We start from the raw sequence: 18800 nt of genomic DNA on the forward strand, positions 1-18800 counted from the left end.
AAGATGGATCCATCTGAGTTTATTGATATGGGCCCAGTAAGCACAGAGGCCTCATTCAGCATTTCAACTTGAGAGGTTAGGAAAGGATCTAATAGTTTATTTGGTTCAGTTGCTGAAGCATGGATTATGAGGTGACCTACACTAAATCAAGCTGAAGTACTGGACCTGCCTTGGCATACTGTAGAAGAAGGTAACCAAAGGCTTAGGGAAATTTGAATATTAGAGTGGACTTATCAGGTTAGACCCACAGACCCACACAGAGAGTGCCCAGAGGACACATCTTTTACTACAATGGTGGATAACAAATTTGTGAAGGGAACTCCAGCATCCCTGAAGACTGCTGTGATTGCTATTTTATGTAACTCAGATTTGACAGTGTGAACTGCCCTAACTGAATTAAGACACCTAACTACAATGGGGCTGATTGGACCCCATGGTAGTAAGGGCCAAGTGGCAGCTCTCAATTGACAAAGACAAGGTGGGCGTGGTTACCAAAATAGTGAAGTCAAAAAGCAGTAGTCAGAATAGTCTGATTCATATGGACTTATAGCATTGGCTACTTAGTCGTGGTATCCCTAGGAGTGAAATAGATAGGAAATCTACTAAATATTTACTTGATCTGTACAAGCAGAAGAATTCAAGGTGAAGTGAACAGCAGTTTAACTGGAATCACCCGAATAGAGTTATGGCCCCTCAATCAATTTACAAACTTGACTGAGTTTAAAGACCCACAACCCCTTGAATGAAGAGGAGGCTGGGTCTCCTTGAGGAAAGACCCCACTTCCAGTATCAAATATCTTAGGCTGGGTTCTCCAGAGAAGCAAAACCAGTGAAGTATACGTTTCACTGGTTTTGCTTCTCTAGAGAACCCAGCCTAAGACACCAAGTCGAAATCTACTCTTTTACATCTTTTACTCTATAGACTGGGTCCTATGTTCTGGGGCAAAATACATCTCTGGAAACTTTATTACTCAAGATATCCCTGGGTGGTGCAAACAATTAAGCACTGAACTGCTAACTGAAAAGTTGTTGGTTCCCAGAGGTACCTTGGAAGACAGGCCTGATGATCTCTTCCAAAAGCTCACACCCTTGAAAACCCTATGCAGCAGTTCTACTCTGCACACATGGGGTAACCATGAGTTGGAATCGACTTGAAGGCAACTAACCAAAGAGCTTCACTACTCAGATTTTAATAAAACTATTAACTTTGTTTATTAACTTTGCTGGATCTGCTGAGCATATGAATGAAAAAGACTGGTGTGTGAATCATTGATGATTGTGTCAGTCCTTGTTTAGCCATGTTACAGAAGCAATCACTCTCATATAATCATATAAAAAAGACAGGTCCATTACCTAATACTTTTTTCTGTTCCTTAGTTCTTTCAAAGATTTAGGAATGTATAAACCCCTAAACTTCTAGAGTTAGGACAAAGGAAATGAGCAAAGGTGGCAGAGAGGCAGACATTAATAGTACGGATTTTCTCCTTCATGATTTTGTGGTATATTTCTATTTTGATAATTCCCAAACTACCCCAAAATTCAGTCACCCAATAAATAAGTCTGAGAGAGGAAGGCAGAGTGAACAATAATTTTTACTTTTGTTTCATGGCTTTGGCACAAATCCAGTCTTTGTTCTTACCCATGGGCCATTTTGCTCAGTGAAAGTGCACTGTCTATGGTGCTTTCAAATTACTATAACCAAAAGCAGCCACTAGAAATGACAACAAAAATTTCTCAAACCACTAACCCCTAAAAAAAAAAAAACCCTGCCCTTGACAAATTAAACACTAATAAGACACTCTTGTAAAATAGGCACAAAAAGCATGAAGAAAAACAGGAGTGATCTTCTTCATAAGCCTCCTTCCCGCTTCTAAATCCCTAAAGGCATTAAATGTACAGAAGGAATGCACTGTGGCCATGTGACAGGATAGGAAAAGCATACAGTTAGAAAGCAAAAAATGGAAATTAACTTCCTGGGCTTGTCCATTTACAAATTATGTGACCTTGGGACAAGAGAATGGTTGTGAAAGTTCTTTCTACACCCCCAACTATGCTGTCAGTGGTGGCACAGTGCTGCAAGGTTACCACCACCACCAATGCCTGGTTATGAGGGTTGTAGGCCCTGGGTGTGGCTAACACACTGACACTTCCATTGCTCATCAGCGAGTACCTCATATCCACCATTAGAGTAGGGCTGAGAGAGGCAGCTCAGCCCCATCAGTGAGGCTTTCAAGGCTGCTCTTGTCAACATCTATCTGATTGGCCAGATGCAAGGTCAGGCATCTGGGGGTCACCTGTTCACCTGGCCCTGCGTAGAGGATACCAGAAAACTGCAGCTATCAGGACAGAACAGTGATTCCAACATGTAGTTAAATTCAGAGGTGACTCCAATAAGAGGAAAATGATTTTAAAAACAATCAGGTTCAGGTGTGGATTTTGAAAATCGAATGCTATCCTCTTTTCATTTTAAAGTGACAGGGTAATGGTCAAGACAGTGGAATTTGACAGAAGCTTTTATTCTGACAGCTTAACTTTGGCATAGGCCCTCTCACTATGAGGATGGCTGTGAGTAGAAAAGGTCATTCTATAGAATTTCAAATCTAAACACTATAAAAGAAAATGGAGCTCAGAGGAGGTCAAGGTGAAGGAAAACGCAGCCCACTTCTCTTTACATGCTCTGCTTTTGTTCTTCACACTCTTCACACCTGAGGGAGAAGCTAATAACATTGACCTCTGGGGCTCCATTCTACCCCGGCAGTGTACACAGCTGTGGTGGGCGGTCCCTGTGGACCTTGGTCAGCTTCAGCATGCTCCATTAACGTGGCCAAGCCAGCAGCTGACTGAAAACAGCGGCAGTTGGGCACTAGGCACATGACCCCTGACACTGTAGGCTCTTTTTTCCTCCTTTCTGCTTGCAGCCAGTGGTGGGCTCTCTCCTCTGGCTGCTATGGCAACGAGAAGGCTCTGCAGCGCCCAGAACAGATGTCAAATGAGCCAAGATGAATGTGGTGGGATGGGGAGTGTGTGGTGGGGGTGGGGAGGGAGGATGAGGGAACACATTTGGAGTTAAATGGTCCCACCAAAGGGAATAAGTCATATTTTGAAGTAGGTGTAAAGCAGTAACATCTATTTTCTTTCTTTCTCCTGTCCTTTATGTTCTAGACACACTTGCACAAACACAACTGTCCTTTCATCGCTGCTCCTGGGGTGCTTGAGGCTCTCTGGCTTTCAATGCAAACATGAAAGCTATGATCTCCTCTAAACCTTAAACAAAAGTCGCCTGCACTACAGAAATGCAAGCAGGCAGTCTCGGCCATTTGGGAGCAGGCTGGGAAGGTCTGTTTAGGTAAATAGGAGAAACTTAGAACCTCCTGGAGCTGAAACAAAATCTACGGGAATTTTAAAGGCAAACACACTACTTCTGTAGGCAAATAAATTGTTTTACTCTCATTGTCACTAAAATGAAGGGCTCCAGCTTGCCCCCTCCCCCATTTTTGTAGTTTCTCTGATCGTACCATTCCTAAGGTCATTTTACATAGACTAAACCCAGGCAAGTGCTATAAATCTACTTGCTTAAACAAAGACACTTTTGTTGTCTTGAAAATAGATTCAACCTTAGTTGAAATACTGCATTTAAAAATGTTTCTACTCACTCCAACAAGACTGGCATTAATCCAATAAACACATGATAATAAATGTTGGAGAGGTTGTGGAGAGACTGGAACACTTATACACTGCTGGTGGGAATGTAAAATGGTACAACCACTTTGGAAATCGATTTGGTACTTCCTTAAAAAGCTAGAAATAGAACTACCATATGACCCAGCAACCCCACTCCTCGGAATATATCCTAGAGAAATAAGAGCCTTTACATGAACAGATATATATGCACACACCCACGTTCATTGTGGAAACCCTGGTGGTGTAGTGGTTAAGTTCTACGGCTGCTAACCAAAAAAAAAAAAAAAAAAAAAACCAAAAGGTCAGTTCAAATCCACCAGGCATTCCTTGGAAACTCAATGGGGCAGTTCTACCCTGTCCTATAGGGTCGCTATGAGTCAGAATCAACTCAACAGCTATGAGTTTTTTTTTTTTTATGTTTGTTGCAGCACTGTTACAATACCAAAAAGATGGAAGTAACCAAGGTGCCCATGAACAGATGAATGGGTAAATAAATTATGGTATAGTCACACAATGGAATACTATGCATCTGTAAAGAACAATGATGAATCTGTGAGACATTTTTTAACATGGAGGACTCTGGAAGGCATTACGCTGAGTGAAATTAGTTGCAAAAGGGCAAATATTGTATGAGACCCCTATTTTAAGAACTCAAGAAATAGCTTAAACAGAGAAGAAAATATTCTTTGATGGTTAAGAGATGGGGGAGGGAGGGAGGGAAGAAGGGAAGGAGAGGGGTATACACTAATTAGATAGTAGACAAGAACTCATTTAGGTGAAGGGAAAGACAACACACAATACAGGAGAGGTCAGCACAACTAGACTAAACCAAAAGCAAAGAAGTTTCCTGAATGAATCAAACATTTCAAAGGCCAGCGTAGCAGGGGATCATTGTTTCAGGAGACATCTAGGTCAATGGGCATAATAAAATCTATTAAGAAAACATTCTGCATCCAGTTTTGGAGAGTGGCATCTGGGGTCTTAAACACTAGCAAGCGGCCATCTAAGATGCATCAATTGGTCTCAGCCCACATGGACAAAGGAAAATGAAGAACACCAAAGACACAAGGTAATTATGAGCCTAAGAGACAGAAAGGGCCATTTACCAGAGACTACATCAGCCTGAGACCAGAAGAACTAGATGGTGCCCAGCTACAACCAATGCCTGCCCTGACAGGGAACACAACAGAGAACCCCTGAGGGATGAGGAGAGCAGTGGGATGCAGACCCCAAATTCTAGTAAAAAGACCAGACTTAATGGTCTGACTGAGGCTAGAAGGACCCCAAAGGTCATGGCCCCTAGACCTTCTGTTAGCCCAAGACAGGAGCCATTCCCAAAGTCAACTCTTCAGACAGGGATTGGACTGGACTACAAGAAAATGATACTGGTGAGGAGTGCACCCCTTGAATCAAGCAGACGCATGAGACTATGTGGGCAGCTCCCGTCTGGAGAGGAGATGTGAAGGCCAAGGGGGACAGAAGCTGGCTGAATGGACACAGAAATACAGGGTGGAGAGAAGGAGTGTGTTGTTTCATTAGGGGGAGGAGTGCAACTAGGAATGTGTATATAAGTTTTTGTATGAGACTGACTTGATTTGTAAACTTTTACTTAAAGCACAATAAAACTTTTTTTAAAAAACTGTTCCCACTGTCTTCCATTTACCTGCCACTGAAATTAACAAGTAATTTAAATTCATATTAATTTAAATTAACATTAAACAAGTAAACATATTATCTTAGTTGATAAAATAAGAGATGATATCAGTGGCAGGCAGGCACTAGTCACAACCTCTGACACTGCAGGCCTTTTTTCCTCCTCTCTGCTTGCAGCCAATAGGCAAGAACTTGATCCTGTTACCAGACCAAAGGAATTAGGGAGACAAGAGGACAGATGTATATAAAAGGTCCTGTCCAAATCTGATAGATGAAATGTACCTCATAAAGTGTTCCAAAAGATACAAAGCAAGAGAAAGTCCCACTTATAATCAAGAAAGAGGAGAGATTTGGAAAATCTTACAATAGGTCAGATGAAATAAGTGTTTAAGCAAAACACTATGAGAACATGGAGGAAGGATGGTTCTGAGAAGCATCCTGGAGTGTAGGGAGATGAAAAGAAAGAATCTTGCATTGACTGAACACCTATTCCGTGACAAACACTTTATATATACCATATAATGTAATGCTTATGACAGTATCTAGTAATACTTAAAACTAGTGATCCTTAAGAAGTAGCTATTACTATTGTGATTTACGAATCAGGAAACCAAGGCTTAGAGTGGTTAAGTAACTATCCAAGGTCATACAGCAAACAAGTAGCAAAGCTATTGTTGACCAAACCTCAGTCATCCATGTACCTTTTTGCTCCATCTACAGACTAGAAGTGGTTAAGCAACTGGCTACTAATCAAAAGGTTGGCAGTTTGAACCCACCCAGAAGCACCACGAAAGTATGGTCTGGCGTTCTGCTCCCATAAAGATTACAGTCTAGAAAACCCTATGGGACAATTCTACCCTGTCACATGGGGCCACTATGAGTCGAAATTGACTCGATGGCACCTAACAACAACACAGACTAATGGAAGTGATATATTACTGAAAAGAATGTGGCTGTGTGTATAGGCACCATCTGCTGGGCTTTGCCTAAGCAAAAAGGTTCGTGAAATCTTGGGCTTCAAACACTCATCATATTTTTTCTAAAAATATTAAAATAAACACATAACTATTCAAATTTAGAAAGTTAATCTGGATACCCCCTAAAATCATCTTATGTACCACCAGAGGTACATATGTCACATTTCAGGAGTCACTGCACTTTCTCATATTAATTACCCTTGAAAGATGAGTGGGAGTGTGGTCCATGGAGAATTTGAATTCATTGAAATGTCACACTATGTTGGTCAGGGTTATTTTATATATATACCTTCACTAAAATGAAATGTCTTCTTGGTCCTCATAAGAACACTTACTTCTACCATTATCCTGACCTGTAAGTGGTCAGATGCAATGCAGTTGAATAAAATGTAGTGCATGTGTATGAAAGACTGATTGCCCAGCAATGTCTGATACCTGCATTGCTCCAGGAAGCTGCCACTGCAAGCAAAATCCCACGCCAGGGATGCAGTTCACCGCCCCTGCAGCAAAGGCCTGAAACCACCAGAGGGCAGTAATACAAATCAGATTTTTTTTTTTTTTCATTTGGGCGAAAATGTGGATGCACACAGTTTAATAACATGTAAAGCCCATTTTTACAAGCTTTTCCTCTCCCCACACCCTATTAATGAAAAAAATGCCCAGGAGTAATGCAGATATGTCTAAATACATTCCAAGAAAGGGCAATCTGTACTCATACACAGGGAGCCTAACACACAGTAATAAGTGGAAATGAAAATAATCACCCATATGCAACTAAACCATTAAGGCTAAATATTTAGCTATCTGCATGGCTGCATACTTAGAAATATAGATGCCTGCCTTCCAGAAATGGGAATTTTTAAAACATTTATTTCACAAGTTCTTATTTAAAGTTCATAACAATACCCTTAATTATAACCACAAAGACATTTTATTTCTACTTCTAGGCATACAAAGGGAAGTTTTTCTCTTTGACTAAGGTAAGTGAATGAATTATTCAGGGACTTTCCATGAACACTTTAAAATCATACCTCTTTGCTTTAAACAATAGCACACACACACACAAAGGTGACAAAGGAAGCTGGCTAATCCCCAAACCATAAAATGTAACTGGTATTTAGGGTCCTCCAATGTAAATAAATTATTTTCATTGTGGGTGAAAGCAGAAGTCTTTTGGTGCTGTTGCTGGTTTTAAACATCACAGCAAAGACAATATACTGAGAAAGAATACTTCTAGTATATAACCTACCCATTTCCCTGTGAACAAAGAAACCAAAATAACCCTGACATTTTCTCAATTCACAATAGAAATGAGGATTCCTTGATCTTATATTTTCATAATGATTTGGTGACTTCTGAGGACTTCTGAAAAAGGGAGGTTGCAGTCAAGCAATGTTATTGGTTTTCCTGGCACTGCAGATAGTTCTGTCTCTGGAATCACCCCTATGAAACTCTGGTTTTGTGAATGCTTGACAGATTACCAAGTGTCTCCACATTGCATGTGTGAACAGCATATGAAAGTCAGAGTCAAATGACTCTAACTCTCTAAATTTAATATCGGGATCATCTTGGGAATGTGAATTAACCTCTCCCAGTTTCAGTTTCCTCATATGGCAAGTGGGAGTACTGATCCTTACCTATCTCCCTGTGTGGATGTGAAGGCCACTCAGTATAATATAGAAGCAAGCACTAAAAACTTTGAAGATTTATGAAAGGTTTCATTGTTCTTATTTTCTCCATTTTACAAGTAAGGAATTACAGCTGCAGAGACTTTTCTAAGGCAACACTTGGTAAAGGCAGAGCCAGGGCTCCGAACAAGTGTTCCTACCACTCTGTGGAGCTGAGCACCCCAAACAGGAGCAGAAAGTGGGCTTCATTGCTCTGTATCTTTTCGTTCAGGTCAACAAATATTTGCTGACAATCTGCCATGTTCCGAGCACAGTACCAAGCATTGAGGAAACAAAGATGAACAGGAGCCTCCATAAAGCTTACTTAATGGAAAAAATATCAGAATATTTTGTGCACTGACTCTGTACAAAATGTTCTACAGGAAAGAGCATGTGTGAAATGTGGGCTTTTTTTGAGAGTGTGGAGGAAAGTTTATGACAACAAGTTCTACGCAATTCTTCAGATAGCATTGTTTAAAACAATTGTAATGTGAGTCTGGCAAGTAATTAGTACATAATTACTATTTAACAAGTAATTCATTTATTAATTTACTGAGGGAGGTGGAGGTAGGAAGAGAAGGTCATTTTTAGCCTATAAAAAAAACTAGATACTTAAAAAAAAGCAAAAAAGCAAAGTATCTGTACCTTCTGGAATGGAATCAATGGGTCCAGTTATATTATGACAGCTATAGTATGGCTGGTATGTACTGAATATATTTAATCTCTCTCAATTGGGTTGGCGTAATTAAAATTACTTTCTAGATTGGAAAACTGAAAGGGCTCAGGTTCAATTAATGTATATTGGGTGAATACTACATGCTTGTTACTTGTGTTTGTGTGTATAAGCTCATTTAATTCTTAGAAATGAGGAAAATTTTGCTATCCACACTTGTTATTGTTGTTAGCTGCCAATGGAGTTGGCCCCCAACTCATAGCAACCCTGGACCATTGTGATCCACAGGGTTTTCATTGGCTGATTTTTCAGAAGTAGATCATTAGACCTTTCTTCCTAGTCTGTCTTAGTTTGGAAGCTCTGCTGAAACCTGTTCAGTATCATAGCAACATGCAAACCTCCACCAAAAGGCAGGGGTGGTAGCTGTGCTTGAGGTACATTGGCCAAGAACAGAACCTGGATCATCCACATGGAAGGTGAAAATTCTACCACTGAACCACTATTAAAAAAAAAAAAAAACTTAGATATTTTAAAAATGAGGATCAGAAATATTGTTAAAGCTGACACACAGTAACTGAAAGAATACTAGAACACTTGTCAACCATCTAAAAATTTTTTTGATTATACACACACACACACACACACAAACGCAGTTTTCTTCTTCCCCACCCCCTCAAGCACTCTTCTCGTGAATAGGGTTTTGTTTATTTGCTAGTTTTCTGTTGTTATTTTGGTATGCTGCTTTATTTTAGTAAGTAGTCTGGAGGTAAAAAAAAAAAAAATTATTTCTATTATGGAGGTAGAGGAGCCCTGGTGGTGCAGTGGTTAAGAAATACAGCTGCTAACTAAAAGGTTGGCAGTTTGAACACATCAGCTGCTCCTTAGAAACCCTATGGGGCAGCTCTACTCTGTCCTCTACGGTTGCTATGAGTTGGGATCGATGGCAACAGGTTATATTAACAGGTTATAGAGATGAAGTTGGGTGTTTTTGAAGGTAGAGATATTTGAAAGGGATAAAATTATGCAAATTTCTACCTCCCTTCAAGGTCCCCAAGAAAGAGAAAATCAAGTCTCCCTGCTCTCCAGAGAACTTGAGTGAGTTCTGTGTGTTGCCCTGGGGTCCAGAGCAAACCAGCTGAGCACAGTGAGCTTGGCCTGCCTCTCCAGAGCAGCCTAGGGATGATGAGTCCCCAATTTCAGTCTCCATCTTAGGGAGATGAGCGATGATGACATGTTGGAAACCAGGCCACGAGGACTGTAGTAGACTGAATAATGGCCCCCCAAGTGTACACATCTGAATTCCCAGAACTTTGAATTACCTTATATGGTATAGGCTTTGCAAATGTGATTAAGGTAAGGATCTTGAGATGGAGAGATTATCCTGGATTATCTGGGTGGGCCCTAACTGCAATCACAAGTGTCCTGACCAGAGAGAGGCAGAAGGATATTACACACATTAATTTCTGCTGTTTTAAACTACCAAATTTCTGGTAATTTCTTACAGTAGTCACAGGAAATTAACAGAGGAATGGTCAGTTAGAGATTTGGCAAGCTGGGAAAAAAAGGCAGTTTCATGTATCAGCCACTCATTTAGTCTTATAAAATATTGTTTCATAATCACAACATTTAGCAATTTCTTGTGTCAAGAGAGCTTGCAAGATATGCTTTGGGGGCAAGAACACTGTGGCTAATGTATTGCTCCTGGTATACAGCACATACTAAACAAAGCAGCAATTACTCAGATCTCTGAATTTTGTCTCTTTGTGGCAACAGTAGGTCTGCACAGGAGTTAGCTTTAAAGTACAAAGACATATAAAGCCATTCTTTATAATGTTCACTGCACAGGAATAAAATTTTCCATGAGTGTACATGGTTCTTATCCTGAGTGCTCAGATCTCCAGAAGTTCTTAAACTTTATTTTAAAGATTCTGAGGTTTGGGCAAGAATTATGTATCTTAGATATACCACAATTATTAGACTCTCTGATTAGAAGTTACACATATCTCATAGAAAGATGGCAAAAGGATTGTGAGGAACCTTGTAGGTCATATAAGGTTCATTCTAAATACAATGGGAGACTATGGAAGAGTATGACATAGGGAAATGAAATGATCTGAATGAAATTCATGATGATTACTCTAGCTGCTCTGTGTGGGTGGTGGTGGTAGTGGAAGGATAAGAAATCCTGTGGTTGAGGCAAGAGATAATGGTGGTCTAAACTGTGGTAATAACTCTGAAAATGAGAGAGAAGCAGGCATATTTGAGATACATTTTGGTAGGAGAATGTAGATTAGTCTGATTAATTGGATGTGAGGCAAAGGGGTGAATCAAGGTGACTCGTAGGTATCCTGTTTAAGAAAATTAAAAAATGATGGATGGGGAAGGCAGTCGGGGGGGTGGGCGGGGAGAAGGGAGCTGTGAAGCTTGTAGTTGGGTGGGGGGGAGGGTCCTAGGAAATATTATGTGGATAAGTAAGTGCATATAACAAGGCAGTTGGATATAGGGCTCTGGAGTCCACAGGGTAGTATGGACCATAAATCTGAGCATCACTGACATACAGATTGTATTTAAACTACGCTAGAAAAATAAGCAAAAACCTAACTGATAGTAGAGGTAAAGGTAGGTAGGTTATTTGGGAATTAAAGTTTTTATCCTTCTATCTCCTTCCCCTGTCCCACTCTGCACATGCAAAATGTGCAGACAAACCACAACTGGAGAGCGTGGGGAGTCACTGAATATCTGGCTGCATTCCAAGTGCTTTAGGGGAGAAAATTAAATAATCTAACTGAACCTTTATTCCAAAAAAAATGCTAGTGGTAATCTATTCATTGCATACTATTTTTTTATCCTTCACTTTTATTTAAAATTGACACTGTACTGAGCATAGACAAACACATAGATGATGATAGATTGCTAGGTAATTGAAATTTAAGATAAAATTATGGCAAATACTTAAGAATTACAGTTATATGTTGGAGATACAGGTAATTGGATAGGTGAATGGATAGATGGATGAGAACAGATTGAAAAACTGAGAGATAGAGATTTTAAAAACTGTTTTATATTGAAATATAGTGGAAATTTTAGTATTGATTCCAAAATGGTTTTATTCTTATTAAAACTTACTAAGTCGTAAAATATATGCAAAGGAATCCCTGCTCCTTTTTTTTTTTCTTTAATGATAACAATTATCCAGAGGAGAGGTTGTGCTTACTGTTCATGAAGCTTCGGGAGTTTGGAAGATGCCAGGTCATGTGACCAGGAAAATAATCTTTAGGTGTATTAATTCTCTATTAAATTTCCAGAAATATAATCTAAAAGTATCATAGTTATCTAGTGCTGTTATAACAGAAATACCACAAGTGGCTGGCTTTAACAAACAGAAATTAATTTTCTCACAGTTTAGGAAGCCAAAAGTCCGAATTCAGAGTGCCAGCTCCAGGGGAAGGCTTTTTCTTTCTGTCTGCTCTGGAGGAAGGTCCTTGTCTCTTCTGGGCTTCTGCTCCTGGGGAGTTTTCATGTGGCTTGGCATCTCTCTTCCCCCAACTCTGCTTGCTAGCTTGCATTTAATCTTTAGTATATCTCAAAAGAGGCTGGTTCCAGATGCATCCTACACTAGTCCTTCCTCATTAACATAACAAAGACAACCAATTCCTAAATAGGATTATCATCACAGGCATAGAGATTAGGATTTACAACACATATTTTTGAGAGATGCAATTCAATCCATAATAGTCCACCCTTTAAAAAAAAAAAAACCCTTTAGTCCCCCAAAATTTATGTCCGTCCCACATGCAAAACACATTTACCCTATCACATCATCCCAAAAGTTTTAAATCAACTCTAAGTCCAAAAAATTCATCTTCTGAATCATCTAAATCAAATATAGGTGAGACTTTAGGCATACTCTATCCCGAAGCAAAATTCCTCTTCACCTGTGAACTTATGAAATCTAGACTACAAGTTATCTGTTTTCAAAGTACAATGGTGGAACAGACATTTCCATTACAAATGGGAGATACTGGAGGGGAAGAAGGGGTAACACGCACCAAGCGCATCGAAAACCCAGTAGAACAATTTAAATTAGCTCTAAAGACTTGAAAATAATCCTCTGTTCTCTGAGACTATTTGGGCAAACTCTGGAAGTTGGCCACGTCCTCTGAATTCTTGGCGGAGGCCTCTCAGCCCTGGGCTTCAGTTCCACCTTTCAGGCCTACTGGGACGGCAACTCTGCTCCCTCAGCTTTGGGCAGTCCCATTCTCCTAGACCATCTGAGCAGCAACCCCAAACTCTCTGCCCTGGTAGGCTCTGTTCTTCTGCCCTTTGGGCATGGCAGCCCTGTCCCCTCAGCTTTGGGCAGCAGCCCCATTCCCCTGGCACACCTTAATGGCAGCCCTACATCCTGGGAACTGAGTTGATGAGCAGACTCTGACACCTAGGCAGCTCTGGCCCTACCCTTTGGCATCCAGGAGACCATGGTCCACCTTTGATACCGAGAAGGTCCTGGTTACCATGGACCTTGCAACAGTTCTGTTGATCTCCAGTTTCCTCCGGGGATGGTCCTTTTCTTTTCTTGGAGGACAACAGATGTAGCTCCTGTGGCCTGTGTCCTGCCTGTAGAATTCCAAGAGGCAGACAGCATTTTTTCCTTTCATTCTTTTTCTGTCCCCTTCAGTCTAAGCTGATGGCTCTTCTGCTGTGATAGTTGGTTAGGTTCCTCAGTCACAGGCCTAATCTCTTTAACAAAAGGTTGTGTGGCCACATCCTTGATGAACAGTCTAGGATGTGTGTCCTTAGTTTGTACAACAGAATTTTCCAAATTTTAAGTTCTGTTTTCATTTTGCACTGTCCATTTTTTCAGTCCATCTCTTTCCTCTCACATTTTACTATAAGCAGCAAGGTGAAACCACATCGCCCCTTTAAGATCTTGTTTAGACATCTTATCAGCCAGATATCCAAGTTCATCCCTTACGAGCTCTACCTTCCATCAAACATTTGAACATAATTCAGACAAGTTCTTTGCCACTGTATAAAAAGCATATCCCTGGCTTCATTGTCCAATCCCATATTCATCATTTTCCTTTAAAGCCTCACCAAAAGTACACTGAACATCCAAATTTCTAGCAACATTCTGTTGCTGGCCCCATATGTATTCTCTAAGATGACAGAGATATTCTCTATAGCTTTCCTCACTTTCTTCTGAGCCCTTACCTGAAGTCCCTTTGATGTCAATAATTCTACCAACAGTCTCTTCAAGGCAATATATTTTTTACTTTTGGGTACTTTCAAACTCTTGCATTTTCCACCCATGACCCAATTTCAAAACCATTTCCACATTGTACAAATTTGTTAGAGCAGCACCCCACTCTTAATGCCGGTATAACAGAAATACCACAAATGAGTGGCTTTAACAAACAGAAAGTTATTTTCTCACAGCTTAGGAGGCTAGATGTTCGAATTCAGGGTGCTGGCTTTAGGGGAAGGCTTTCTGTCTTTGTCAGCTCTGGAGGAAGGTCTTTGTCTCTTCTGAGATTCTGCTCCTGGGCGATCTTCATGTGGCTTAGCATCTTTCTTCTCCTGTGTCTGCTTCCTAGCTTGCTTGTTTAATCGCTTTTGTATTTCCAAAAAGATTGACTCAAGACACACCATACGCTAATCCTGCCTCATTAACATAACAAAGACAACCCATTTCTAAATGAGATTATAAGCACAAACATAGAGGTTCAGATTTACAACACATATTTTTGGGGAACACAATTCAATCCATAACAAAAAGTGATCAAAAGACTAAATTTCTAATGAGGAAGAGTTGCATTTTCATGCTGTAGAAACCACATGTGAACCATCTCCCCCACCACTACCAGAGGCCATGATTCAGTTTTGGATATTAGAAAACCTTTGTCATGATAGGTTCACTTGTGAAGAAAATTTATCTACATTTGCTAATGCAAAAACAGTTATATATTAGATGATCTCTTGCAATTAATACTATAAGCAAATAATTCCACCATGAACTCTTTGAGGAAAAAAATATAAAAATGAGGTTAAGAAAAGATAACTAAATCTTCGTCAAAAGACAAAAATACTCTCACGTTCTATTCAAGACCTCAGCTCACCAATAGGCATTAAATAGCTGTCATATTTTGGGAGCAGAATGCAACATTTTTCAGGTCAGGAAATCCAGTGTGAAGTTTGCATTTCACTCTGATCCTCCCCTTTTAAGAGTTTCCTGCTCCTCTAATCTAATTAGAAATTAGCAAATGTATTCAGCCATTTTTCCTTTCCTGAAGTTGTTGGTGATCCTGGTATCTACAACCCAGCCAACTTTGCAGAAAACCACAGTTTAGATTGAAAATCACTTTAGGTTTCTGGCTCAACAGCAGTACTGCACATCTAATTAGTCCAACAATTGGTCCCTGTTACAAAATCAGCTAATTTTATGTTCAAAGGGCTGCTCTGTGGGAAGCAATACTGTCACTCTAAACTTCATATATAAAGAAGTTGCTGAAGAAGCTGGTTACTAGGAGATCACTGGGGGCAAGCTGGTGAAGACTATTAAATTAGTAACTTAAGTCAACATTATAGTTAGTGCATAGGGGTCCCAGCAGTGCTCAAATAAAATGAATTCCCAGAATCTAGTGACAGGGCCAGGAAATGCCAAATGAGAAATTTATATGTGGAAAATGAATGAAATGAGTAGTTTGCAGAATTTTCCCACTCTTGGACACAAACCCTAAATGTTTCAGATGAGATTATGGAGTTCTAGACCCTAATCTAGGACTGTTAAGAAATGACTCTCCATAACTTAAATATCTCTGTTGTTTCAGCTATTTGGTTCAAAGGTACTCTAGGTATAAAACACAGGAAAGCAAATTCCAGGGTCATCTCTTCAGCTTCCTGCTCTCCTTCAGTCAGCTGTTAATGCAATTGGTGGGATCTGAGAATCTCCCTTGTGGAATCTATTAGGAATCATGTTTCTTTTCAAGTTAAAGGTAAAAGCATGTATCAACTCCTTTATGTGGTAAAAGCTAATCATATTGCCTCTCGTAAGTATTGTCTCTTATCCCAGACTCTGCTGCAGTGACCAGTTCTGCATAGACTGTGATTAGCTTTATGTAGGTACAACCTTATAGCACCACCCCTTCAGATCCATGCCATGTGCCTCTTGCCTCCTGTCCTAGGGATGCAGTAACCTCCCTGAGACTATACATGTGCAACCTAGAAGTGCACAGTGAATTCTGACCAATAGGATATGGGATTCAACAGATAAATGCTTCCCTTTCTTCCCCTGGAATGACTGGTCCTGAAGTATATTTCATAAGGCTTCTCAGAGGGTTCTGCAGGATCAAGTCACCAGTGGCAATAGCCAACTTGTATTGGCTCTTTCTTCTTTTCTTTTTATTGCCCCTGCCCCTTACTTCTGCTCTCTGGCACCACATACCCCAAGAAGTACTCACACACAAGCCTTTGTCTCAGGCTCTGCTTTCTGTGGAACTCAGACTACGACAAAAATCATAGTGTCTACCTGTGTAAAAGTGGGTATTTAGTCCTATTGTTCACTAGGGCAATGTATATAGTGAGACATCATGTCCATTGGTGGCTGAAAACTACTTGATGCTTTGTGGTGTGGCTCTCCAGAAAGGGAAAGGGGGCAATAGTTCCTGGTGCTTACAGGAGGCCAGAAGGATATATTCTGATACAGTGCTTCTGGGTGGAGGCCATTGGCAATGGCTGTGTCAGGAATGGAAGAGCTCTCTGCACTTGACTGAGCTCAGTCAAGGGTTCCCAGGGCTGGGGCTTTCAGTACTTAGCTCTTCCATTAGTGGCAGAAAAGACACAGCTACTTGACCCATCATGCTATGGATTTCTAGAAAGGGAAAGGAAACAGTAGTTCCTGGTGGAGCATCTCTGATGGCCAGGAGGATCTATGTTCTTGGCAGTCCCATGGTCTTGTGATAAGCCATAGCAAGAATAGAAGGCTTAGAATCCTGAGTCTCCCAGCTTGGGAGCCAGGCTGGCATCTGCCTTTGCCACCCACAACACACACACACTTAGGGCTGTCTAGACTGCTGTGCTGTCTAATATGGTAGCCACTAGCCACGTGTGGCTATGGGAATATAAGTTTAAATTAAAATAAAATGAAGTAAAAATTTAAAATTCAGTTCCTCAGTCACACTAGCCACATGTTAGGTGCTCAAAGGCCATATATGAGTCGTGGCTACTCTTTTGGACAGCACAGAATAGACCACCTCCATCATAGCAGCAAGTGGTATTGGAAGGGCTTGTCTAGAGTCAAGGCTCTCCGGGTCTTAGTCATTTATCTCTGAGAGAAATACTGGACTTTCTACTCATCTATCAGTGGCATTTAGGGCTGGTTTATTTATGTGATAAAACAAAAGCAACATGACAGTATTTGGTCCCTGATTTAGTGATAAAGCAGTAATATGTGGTTATGTTAAACAACAGCAACGGATACCTAGATTCAGGGGACATAGGAGACCCCAATCTTTATGAAAAAAGGCCCCATTTTTAAAAACCAAACAAAAGAAAAACTATATGTCTGTCTATCTATATACTTAATTCCCATATGCTTGGGTGCAGAACACCCAAAAAGCATTTAGTTAGAACAACTCTCTGTAATTTAAGATTGTTGCTGTTGTTAGGTGCTGTCAAGTCAGTTCCGACTCATAGGGACCCTATGTACAACAGAATAAAACATTGCCTGGTCCTACGCCATCCTCACAATTGCTGTAATTTAAGATTTACCTTTAGATTATAATTTAACATTCCAAAAGGCTACAAAAATAATTGAGGCAATGATGACAACAATTAATTAATATTCCATACCTAAATTTTTATCATTTTAAAGTTATCTAAAATCAACATGGGCTCCATTCAAAGCTAAAAGTAAGAAACTATATTGGGATAAAAACTGGAAAATAATGTAAGTAAGCTTCTTTGTCCTTATATGGAAGTCATTGACAATTTGAACCTAAAATCTTAATTGCGTACACCAGAATATCATCTCATTTTGAGACATTCTGGAGAAAAATTAATATTCTTTCAGGTTCTCCTAGTATTACTGTCAATATTATGAGGGACTATGAATCATTACATCAGGCAATTTATATATAGCATTAATCACTAATTTAATATTAATTACTAAGATTGCCTTTATAATTAAATATAATGAGATTATGCCAAATAGAACTACTTTTTAAGTACTGCCTTGGGGTTGATTCTCTACAATGTCTTGCTTGCTGTGGGCATTCCCCTACCATTTCTCAAATATTGGTGTTCCTCAGGTTCTAAGCCTTCTTCTATCATCTCTTATCACTTTTCTTAGGTTATCTTGTCAGCTCCTAGGGCTTCATTTACTAAATATATGTTGATAATGCCCAATAGTATTAAAGATTAATATTTATTGAGCACTTTACAAGTATAAACCCAATTAACCATCACAATACCCCTTCCTAAGAGACAGGGACAGCCCAAGTCTCCCCCTAACCTCCAGTTGGATGCCCATCTCATAGGTACCTCAAACTCCACATTTCCAAAACTGAATCTACCTTCCCCACAAATCTGCCTCTACTTCTCCATACCTTTGTCCATACCTCCTCCATCCCTTGCCACATGAGCTGCCTCACAACACGGCTGATGGCTTCTCCCAGGGAAAGTGATCCCAGAAAGAGTGAAAGAGCCCCTAGAGGGAAGCCACAGTCTTTTGATAACCTAATCTCAGAAGTGACATCCCAACACTTCTGTCATTCACTAGCAGTGAGTCACTAAATCCAGCCCACACTCAAGGGGAAAAGATTACACAAGGGCAGGGACCACTGGGGCTTATTCTAGAAGTTGCTTACCACAAGGGGCTAGGTTTGATTGTCACCCAAACCCATCACAGCTTTGGACGGTGGTGGTCAGGGAGGGCTTAGGAATGAGTGAGGACCTATCAGCATCTTCCTCAGACCTCTCTGCTTTTTGGAGTTGAACTATGAGTTTCATGCCTTGCGTGTGTTTCAACAGTTGGCACATTCCTGGCCTAGTCTTCTCTTCACTGATGTCTCTCTGCCACCAGGGGAACAGGTGGAGAACCTACACATTCCAGAGGATACTGCATACCAGGCTTTTTACAAAATTCTAAAATAG

The 18800-nt window shown here is 40.3% G+C and overlaps 1 protein-coding gene across 18 annotated transcripts in view; it reads right to left on the reverse strand.

Annotated features, from left to right (window-relative positions):
- MSRA (methionine sulfoxide reductase A) overlaps positions 1-18800 on the reverse strand; it is an 813898-nt gene that overhangs the window by 152563 nt on the left and 642535 nt on the right. The gene's annotated exons all lie outside the window — the stretch shown is intronic.

Source organism: Loxodonta africana, chromosome 19 (genome assembly GCF_030014295.1).
Source record: "Loxodonta africana isolate mLoxAfr1 chromosome 19, mLoxAfr1.hap2, whole genome shotgun sequence".
Taxonomy (NCBI): domain Eukaryota; kingdom Metazoa; phylum Chordata; class Mammalia; order Proboscidea; family Elephantidae; genus Loxodonta; species Loxodonta africana.